Below are 8,626 nucleotides of genomic sequence, written 5' to 3' on the forward strand. Positions count from 1 at the left end.
AACTGAGTTTGGGCTCCTAAATGGCAGAAAAGCACATGTGCAAGACCGCGGGTCTTGGTTTATCTTTAAAATGCAGATTTTAGCAATAAAACCAATCTCAGATGATAGTAAAACACTGTAAAACTATTAATTTAAAAATGAGCACTGATCTTAGAAATAAAAAGTGGGCCTGTGTATTTCCTCGCAAGCAGCTTTGAACTGTCTGATTGTTTAGGAGGGAGATTTGCAGATTTCCTCTCCTGCCTGCTCCCACCTCCACACCTCCCTAGCTGATCTTTGCTCCTGAAAAAGAAAGCTGCTTTGTGCAGTGTCTTATCTGTCTTCTGCCCATTGATTTAACTTGCTCTTGTGGTGGCCTCAGTGGTGGAAATCTACCCTGTGTCTGGCCCAAGCCTATCTTTTTTCCTTATCAGCTTTAGAAACTTGAGCCAGTGAGAGACAAAAGGCTGGCTCTTCACAGATCTGCTTTGGCGGCTGTGACCTGGCCAGTGGAAAAGAGAGGAATAAGTGACTCGACTAAGCCTTGACATCCTCTGTTTGAAAGGGGGAGATTATGCTGTCCCCTCCTAGGGCTATGGTGAGATTATTTGCATGAAATGTCTAACATAGGACCTGACAATCAGTAGGCAGTGAATTCCATTCCCAACGGTTCTTCCTCATCAGAGGTGCCCTGGAGAAGGTGAACTAGCTCCTGGCTAGGAACATCACCCTTATGGCAGAAAGCAAAGACGAACTAAAGAGCCTCTTGAGGAAAGTGAAAGAGGAGAGTGAAAAAGTTGGCTTAAAACTCAACATTCAGAAATCTAAGATCATGGCATCTGGTCCCATCACTTCCTGGCAAATAGATAGGAAACAATGGAAACAGTGACAGACTTTATTTTTTTGGATGCTCGAAAATCACTGCAGATGGTGACTGCAGCCATGAAATTAAAAGATGCTTGCTCCATGGAAGAAAAGCTATGACCAACCTAGACTGCACATGAAAAAGCAGAGACATTACTTTAACCAACAAAGGTCCTTCTAGTCAAAGTTATGGTTTTCCCAGTAGTCATGTATGGATGTGAGAGTTTGACTATAAAGAAAGCTGAGTGCTGAAAAATTGATGCTTTTGAACGGTGGTGTTGGAGAAGACTCTTGAGAGTCCCTTGGACTGCAAGGAGATCCAACCAGTCCATCCTAAAGGAAATCAGTCCTGAATTTTCATTGGAAATTCTGATGCTGAAGCTGAAACTCCAGTATTTTGGCCACCTGATGTGAAGAGCTGACTAATTTGAAAAGGCCCTGAGGCTAGGAAAGATTGAAGGTGGGAGGAGAAGGGGATGACAGAGGATGAGATGGTTGGATGGCATCACCGACTCGATGGACATGAGTTTGGGCAAACTCCAGGAGTTGGTGATGGACAGGGAAGCCTGGCGTGCTGCAGTCCATGGGGTCACAAAGAGCCAGATACGACTGAGCGACTGGACTGAACTGACCTGAGGAACTAGAACAAGGAGATTCTCCTTCCCAGCTCTTTCCATCTCTCCCGTCAGTGAAGGGCAGCCCTCCTCCTCGCTAAGGCTGTTCCTCAAGCCTGTCAGCTATGTTACAGGCCTTGCTCTGCCAACCAGGCCCCTTATTTTTGGCTTCTCTCAGACTTACTCTCCCTGGGAACCTGACAGCTCTGTCTGCTGTCTCTTCTGAAGTCTGCCCTGGCCTCCTTAACATGCTGCCTCCCGCTTCCCCACTGCGCTTCTGACTTCTCTTCCTCAGTCTTCTTTCCTGGATTGTCCTGCTCTACTTCACTTAAAACATCAGTTTCCTGAGGAGATGGTTCGATGGCATCACCAACTCAAAAGACCCGAATTGGGCAAACTCTGGTAGAGAGTGGACCACAGAGGAGCCTAACATGCTGCAGGCCATGGGGTCACAAAGAGTTGGACACAGTTTAGCAACTGAACAACCCTCAGTTACCTGGGGTCCTCTCTGGTCCTCCTGCTTCCTCTCCCTCCCTACTCATCCTGGGTGACCTCACTGATGCCCACAGTGAGGGTCTCTAGCCCCAAACACACTGTTGTCTTGCATGCTGGCTATTTCCACATGGATATCCCATACTCACCTCAGTCTTTTCAAAGCAAAATGAATCATCTTCCTCCCAAACCTGATCTCTCCCTGTTTCCTATGTAAGCCAGCAGGCTGGTCATCACAGTCACCTGAGCCAGCAACCGGGGAGTCAGTCTAGACTCCCCTCCCTCACGTCTGTCCCCCACCTTCCACCAGCTCCTTGGTCTCATACCCTCCACTCAGATCTCTCTCTCCTCCATCCACACCTGCTGAGTGGTGGCCTTTATCCATTCTCAACTCATTCACTGTGAAAGTGAAACCATGAACCTCTGACTGGAACTTGAACCCATGGGCTAGGACTCGAATCCAGGCAAAACCCACACTGGGACTTGAACCGACAGTCTTTTAACTGAGATCACACCCCGTCTCAGAACTTAATGACACTCAGGTTCTTGATGTCTCATCACAGAAAGAATCCAGTAAGAGAAAGTGATAGGTAAGAAGTGGGTTTATTTGGAGTGAAACACACTCCACAGACAGAGTGCGGGCCATCTCAGAGACTGAGAGCAGCAGGGTGTGGGGTTGTCAGTTTTTGTAGGGCTGGGTAATTCCATAGGTTAAGGAGTGGGAGGGTTATTCCCACTGTTTGGGGAAAGTGTGAAAGTGCTAGTGGCTCAGTCATACCCAACTCTTTGTGACTCCATGGACTGTAGCCCACCAGGCTCCTCTGTCCATGGAATTCTCCAAGCAAGAATACTGGACTGGGTTGCCATGCCCTCCTCCAGGGGATCTTCCCGACTCAGGGATCAAACCTGGGTCTTCTGCATTGCAGGCAATTCTTTACCATCGGAGTCACAGGGAAGGGGCAGAGACTTCCAGGGACTGGGCTGCCACCACTTTTTGCCTTTACGGTCAGCCTTGGAACTGTCATGGTGCCCATGAGTGTGTCGTTAGCTCGCTGATGTGCTACGACGAGCACACACTGAGGCTCAAGGCCTAGCAGAGGTAGACTCATCCACCATCTTGGACCTATCTGGTTCCCATCAGTTTATGTCACGTCCTCGGGCTATGTCATTCTTTTACAGACATGCCCTGTCCCCTTCCCTCCTGTTTCAAGCACTCCCAACAGGTCTCTCTGTCATCCACCCTGCTCCTTCAATCTCACATGTCTCTATTCTGGTCTCTACTGTCCTGCCAGAGCATTCTTTCTAAAATGAGAATGACTTGATCCCCGAAGTGGTTCCCCATGTCCTTCAGGAGAAGCCCGGTGCTGGATCTGGAACCTACTTGCCTACCTCTGACTCCTCTACTGCCAATCCACAGGTACCCTCCGGCCAATCAGACTCACGCCTGCATGCCTTTGTACATGCTGTGCCCTCCTCTTGGAATACTTTCCCTCACTCCACCGTCACTTTTATCCATCCACATGAAAAATTCCTACTGAGGCTTCAAGTCCAAGTGTTAACTCCTCCTGGAAGACTTTACTGACTCCACTGGGTTTAGAAAGGTCTCCTTCTTCAGTCACCAAAGGCATTCCACTATGACAGCTATTAATCACACCATATGGAACTCATCTGTTTCCCACAACAGACCTCAAGGTAAAGGATGCTTTCTAATCTTTGTATACCTGATCCTTAAGAAGTACTCCACACATAGGAGCTACTTGGAGCGTATGTTGAATAAGCAAATGAATGAATGATTAAATGAAGTACTGAAGGTCAATGGCACTGAAGGGAGCATGTGTTGAAAGAACATCTTCTTGAGAAGAAACTGGGAAACCAGGCTTTAAGAGTGAAACCATTTACCACAGATTGGGACCCATGTGCTGGGACTCAAACCCAGCCAAAGCCCAGTTTGGGACTCGAACCCATGTGGCTGGGACTTGAACCTGGTCAAAACCCTGCTTGGGACTTGAACCCATGTGTCTGGGACTCAAACCCAGCCAAAACCCCCAGTACATGGTTTCAGGACCTAATGAAGCTCAGATCCTTGATGTCTCATCACAGAAAGAATTCAACAAGAGACAAAGTGATTGGTAAGAAGTGGATTCAGAGAAAGGCATACTCCATAGACAGAGTGTGGGCAATCGCAGACAGTGAGTGAAATGTGGCATGGTTAGTTTTTATAGGCTGGGTAATTTCATATGCTAATGAGTGGGAGGATTATTCCATCTGTTTTGGAGAAGAGGTGGAGATTTCCAGGAATTGGGCCACCACCCACTCTTTGGTCTTTTGACAGTGCCTTGAAACTATCATGGCCACTGGGTGTGTATTTAGCTTGCTGATTGAGGATCAAGGTCTAATCAAAGTCAACCTGTCTGCCATCTTGGACCCATTTGATTCTGATCGCTTTATGTTGTGTCCTTGGGTTATGTCATTGTTTGAAAAGCTTTGCCCTGCCCCTTTCCCTCCTGTTACAAGATAAGCCAACAGCACCTGTCCTGAAGCCTTTGAAAGTGAAAGCAAAGAAAAGTCTTGAGCCAGGCTTAGTAACCCCACCTGACCTTCCTCCCTCCACCCAAAATCTATCTTGGTCAACCCTCTTCCATTTTACAAAGTTAAGCCTGAGCAACAAAATTAAGGAGATTTAAAAAAAAATTATATTATTGCAATGTTGAATTAAAATGATCCCACTCCCTGGAACTTCCCTGGTGGTCCAGTGATTAAGACTTCCAATGCAAGGGGCATGGGTATGATCAATAGTCAAAGAACTAAAATCCTGAATGCCAGCAGGGTAGAAAATAATCCCACTCCTTGAGATGACCTATTCTTTGAGATTATGATCTGCCCCTTAGCATGGATAATCAAGGACTGACCACATCTCTTTCTCAGGACACTCTGCTTCCTGAATCATCTGTGCAAATAAATAATACCTCCTGGGGTGAAATCTGTGTCCAACCAACCAAATCAACCAGAAGACATCCAGCTTCAGAAACTCTGAGATCCCAGGCAGCTTGACCACTAAAGTCCTTTCAACTTTAATTCCAGTGCAGCAGGGGCTGCCAGAGTCCCAGACTGTAGTAGCCCACAAACTCAGGTGAGTCCAAAGAATAATAATAACGTCTCTCAGTTTAAGACATTCTACTTTGGAAAATTTTCAAGTGCCTTCAATGGCTATCACCCTGCCTTCTTTTTCAGTTTTCTTGGGAGGTCATTTGGTGGTAAACAGTATTATTCCTAGGTTACAGTCGAAGAAAGTGAACCTCTTAGGAGGGAAATAATAACCCAAGATCATACTGTGAAATGGACATCAAGCCAGGACCTGCAAATAACACCTCCTGAAAGGCTGCTCCACAAAGTCTTCTATGAAGCATCAGCTGCTCCTTATTTAAGTCTGGGGGAAAATTAAATTTGGGAAAAAAAGAATAGAAACATAATTAAATGATCTGGCAAGAGAATATAAAACCCGGAGGGAACAACTCATCCCTTTGTGGTTTTTTTTTTTTAGCTGCTTGTGCATGCACGTGATTTTTCTTATTTCTTATTCCCAAATGTTCTTTTCTCTTTTCTTTTTTAAAAGTCAAATCTTAAAGCACTGAAGCCCAAACCCTTCAGCACATGACTTCCTTGGGGCCTGACCTTCCCTTGGTTCTCTCTGCTGGGGGCTGGCCAAGCCACTCAACCCCATCCTTTAAATTTTTTAAACTTTTCTGTTATGTAAAATTACATATGTATATAAAAGTACAGAGCAACTCAATTCTAAATGGAATGACAAATAATGCAAAATACAAAAAGCCTAGGCCTAAGGATGCGTTTTCATTAGGAAATCATTAGCCCATTTTTCTTCAACTGCACTGAGGCAGCATGAACTCAAGACTTGAAGGAAAATGTCTGTACCCAGTTTTCTCCTCTTCTGAACTGCATGGCTTTTGGAAAGTTGCTCTGAGGTTTGGTTTCTTTGCTTGCAAAAGAGGAGTGATCAAGCCAACCGCACAGAACAGCTGTGACAATGAAGTGAGATAATGTCTGGGAATATGTCTTGTAAGTTATGAAATGCTCTTAAACTGTGAAGAACTATTAATCTTTCATAGGACCCTTGGAGCATCTCCATGTGAAAGTGCAGTTAATATGCTCAGGAATGTAGACAGAGGTTTGCGGGAGAGAAGCCCTACCATGGCCCATCCACTGCTCTGACTTGGTCTGAACCTGTTCATCTTATGTCACTTTGGTTTTCACCCATTTGACCTTGCTGCCCTTCTCACTTCAGGGACAATTTGTCCATCAACCTTGTCTTCCCAACTTTCCCAGATTTCTCTGGTCAACAGTTCTGTTTTTCTAACCAGACTAAACCAACTCAAGATGCCTTTATTTGGAAAGCCCTCTTCAAAGTGACACCTGTGATCCTCTTATCCCAGTAACATCCTGACATCCACCAAGTGGTCAGGACCCGGGCAAGAAGCACTGTGGACTTAGGAAGGAGGCAGGAAAGAGGGACCCCCTTTGCAGGCTCAGCCTCTCTCTTGTGGGTCAAGGAGGAGCCCCACTCTGCTTAGAAGGTGGGTCAAGGACCAGTGTGAACAAGATGAAATCCATGACCCCATGAAGCTGATATTCCAGAGGGGGAGCCAACTATAAATGAGTAAACATATAAATACATAATAAGCAAAATAAATAATAGTTCGAACTGTGAAAGGAAGAATGCAGAGAGACGAGAGGTGGGGGGTGGCTAATTAAGATAGGATGGCCAAGGTCACGAGGTGTGAGTGCCCTCCCCATCCTACCTTATCACCAACAAGGAAGCTAGGAACTCCACTTGCTGCTGGCAGCCATCCCATATCCTGAAAGGAGCTAGTTACAGGATGAAGCCGTCACTACAGATAACAGAAAAAGGAAAAATTGTATCCTTGATGCCATGGTTAAACCACTGTATCATGGAACCCTGAAGACCTCCTTGCCCTGGACCTCCCAGTTAGGTAAGCCAATAGCTTATCTAGACCATTTTGATTCGGCTTTTCAATGTCCAGCAACCAAAGGCATCAGGACTCACAAATGCCTCTTGTGGGTTATAATCCCCACCCAAGCAGCTTGTCCATCCAACCACATGCAACTCTTCCAAGCCATGGAGATTCTGACAAACCTGTTTCTCCACTTCTTACTTTTTCAGAGACGTCATTACCCAGGTGAGGCACTCACATGCCTGACGTGTTAATGATTCTTCACAAATGTCCATGGAGCTGAATTCAGTGAATAAACCAGAGCGCTGCTTAAAAGAGGATGAGACACAGGAAGTCCTAGTCTCCCAGAAGAGAAGCACATTCTAAAATAAAACATCGCAGCCCTTTCTAGGTCACAGAATGCTTTCACATACCTTCCACCGTTTAAGCTTGTACTACCCTGGGACCATCATTATCATCAGTACGTGGCTAAAGAAGTAAGGAATGAGAAAGGTCAAGTCAAAGAGCATGGCGATCAGGTGACACTCAAAGGTACTCACTCTGACTTCCAATCTCCCACTCTTTTCTGGATTCCGAAAAGAAGCTAGCTGATGTAGTGGATATTCTGGCTCAAGGAACAACCAAAGAGCTGCTAACAGAGTTATTAGCCTCAGAGAGCAAAGATTGTGAAGACGGTGGTATGGAAAACATGTTTATCCAGAACCAGCCAGACCCTGGAGGGGCCACATATTTGTGACGGGAATATAAGAGCTCTTTTCTGTGTTACTTCAACCAAAACTGACTGACTCCCACTTGACTCACAGGAAAGTAGTATAAATTCTTGTATAGCGCCTTCCTCTCACGCCTACCCTGATAACACCAGCAATAAATGCCTAGCACTGTTTTTCATTGTGCACTTGATATATTCATTTATTTGGCCACACTGTACAACAGGTGGAACTTTCACGGCAGGGATCAAATCCGTGCCCCTGCAGTGGAAGCGCAGAGTATTAACCACCGGACAACCAGGGAAGTCCCAGTTAGTCTTTGTTTAAGATCCATATATTTCCCATAAATCTTTAAATTTAGAATCATTTGAGATTTGCAGAACGTGACAATAGTATTGAGTTCCCATATACCCCCTCACCCAGCTTTCCCTGTTATTAACATCTTCCACTAGAATGGTATATTAGCCATAATTAATGAATCAAAATTGCTTAATCATGATTAACTAAGTCTATACTTGATCCAGACTTCCCTAGTTTCTGTCTCATGCCCTTTATCTGGTCCAGGATCCCATCCAAGATACACTGAGTCATCACTCTCCTCAGGCTCCTCGCGGCTGTGAGCTTCTCAGACTTCCCTTGTTTGTCACGACCTTGACAGTTTTGAGGAGGACGAGTCAGGTGGCCGTAGAATGTTCCTCACCTGGAATGTGTCTGACGTTTATCACATGGTAAGTTAGGGTTCTGGATCTTGAGATGGAAATCGGCAGATGCAAAGTGCCATTCTCATCATGTTGTACCAGGAGCACCTGCTATCAACACGACCTACCTCTGCTGGCATTGACCTGGTCCCCCTGGCTGAGCCATTGCTTGTCGGCTTCCTCCACTGTGAGGTTACCCTTTCCCCTCTTTCTCAACCCTGCACTCTTAGGAAGAAAGCCACCATGCCAGGACTTCCCTGCTGATCCAGTGGTTAAGACTCTGC

The 8,626-nt window shown here is 45.7% G+C and overlaps 1 long non-coding RNA gene across 2 annotated transcripts; it reads left to right on the forward strand.

The window, feature by feature from the left end:
* Positions 1–1,437: 1,437 nt before the first annotated feature.
* On the forward strand, positions 1,438–7,912 carry LOC122451079. Of its 2 annotated transcripts, none has more exons than XR_006272306.1 (3): positions 1,438–3,641; positions 4,875–5,079; positions 7,147–7,912. It is a non-coding gene; the product is annotated as an uncharacterized LOC122451079 (long non-coding RNA). The 2 variants fall into 2 exon arrangements; XR_006272305.1 differs by lacking the exon at positions 1,438–3,641 and adding an exon at positions 3,813–4,078.
* The last annotated feature ends 714 nt before the right edge of the window (positions 7,913–8,626 follow it).

The sequence above is a fragment of the Cervus canadensis genome, chromosome 1 (assembly GCF_019320065.1).
Source record: "Cervus canadensis isolate Bull #8, Minnesota chromosome 1, ASM1932006v1, whole genome shotgun sequence".
NCBI lineage: Eukaryota > Metazoa > Chordata > Mammalia > Artiodactyla > Cervidae > Cervus > Cervus canadensis.